This window comes from Dioscorea cayenensis, chromosome 19 (genome assembly GCF_009730915.1).
Source record: "Dioscorea cayenensis subsp. rotundata cultivar TDr96_F1 chromosome 19, TDr96_F1_v2_PseudoChromosome.rev07_lg8_w22 25.fasta, whole genome shotgun sequence".
Lineage (NCBI taxonomy): Eukaryota > Viridiplantae > Streptophyta > Magnoliopsida > Dioscoreales > Dioscoreaceae > Dioscorea > Dioscorea cayenensis.
In genome coordinates, this window is record NC_052489.1 from 15,845,648 (window position 1) to 15,846,903 (window position 1,256).

Consider the following 1,256-nt stretch of genomic DNA (forward strand, 5'->3'; position numbering starts at 1 on the left):
GGGCTTATCAATCACTCTCCTCATATCCTCTTTCGCTTCAACTTCACTTGGCATCACTTTTTCAGGGCCTTGGCTCCATTCAACTCTCATTTCCACTTCTCAATGTGATTTCCTTGACATGCTCTCTAGGGTTACCTCTGTATTACTTGGGAGGCTTCCTTGAGGTCTCTCCAATAGTGTTCTTGCAATTTGGCCTACTTGGCTTTCCAAGTTTTGTACAGAAGCTTGTTGATTCCTCAAAGTAGTCTCAAAGGATGCAAGGTAGTTATCTTGAGTTTGGAACTTCAATTCAATAGATTGCACAAACTTCATCACTAGTTCATCCAAACTTGGCTCTTCTCTTGAAATCTAGGAGGTTAACTTGGCTTTGTTGTCCTTGACCACTCTGAGTAAAATTAGGGTGGTTTTGCCATCTCGGGTTGTTTGTGGCACTATAAGGGTTTCCTTGTGGCTGATTCATTCCATTAACATAGTCCACTTGCTCGAGTTGTCCCGAGGAGGCACTCATAATAGGAAAATCGGTAGTAGGGTGTCCACCATTACAAGTCTCACATGCCATGACTAGAGCCACTCTTAAGGTCATAAACCCATCAATCTTCTTGTTCAAAGACTCTACTTGAGCTAGTAAAGCCGTCACGGCATCAACCTCAAACACCCCAACTGCCTTTACTTATTTAGCTCTTGAATTCCATTGGAAACTATTCATTACCATGTCTTCAAATAACTTCCTAGCCTCATTCGGTGTCTTGTTACCCATGGCCCCACCAGCCATAGCATCAATGGTTTGCTTCACACTTTGATTTAACCCTTGGTAAAAAGTTTGGACCTCCATCCAACATGGTAACCCATGTTGTGGGCATCGCCTTAATAAATCCTTGTACCTTTCCCAAGCTTCAAAGAGTGTCTCACCATCTTGTTGAGTGAAAGATACAATGCCATGTTGAAGTTTTGTTGTCTTTCCCGGTGGAAAATAGCGAGTTAAAAATAGCTTGGCCAACTGACCCCAAGTAGTAGTCGAAGCTCTAGGTAATGTCTGTAGCCATTCCTTAACCCTAGACTTCAATGAAAACAGGAAAACCCTCAAATGGATAGCATCTTTGGTAACCCCATTTAGCTTCAACATATCACACACCTCTGAGAAAGTACTCAAGTGAGCATTGGGGTCTTCATCTGGTAAACCATGGAATGAACATGACTGTTTGACCATTTGGATAAGGACCGGCTTGAGTTCAAGTGTGGTGGCCATAACGAGAGGA

General features: G+C 42.8%; 1 non-coding gene across 1 annotated transcript; it reads left to right on the plus strand.

The window, feature by feature from the left end:
* The first annotated feature begins 842 nt into the window (after window positions 1-842).
* LOC120250798 lies at window positions 843-948 on the plus strand. The gene has a single exon (XR_005533134.1). It is a non-coding gene; the product is annotated as a small nucleolar RNA R71 (small nucleolar RNA).
* The last annotated feature ends 308 nt before the right edge of the window (window positions 949-1,256 follow it).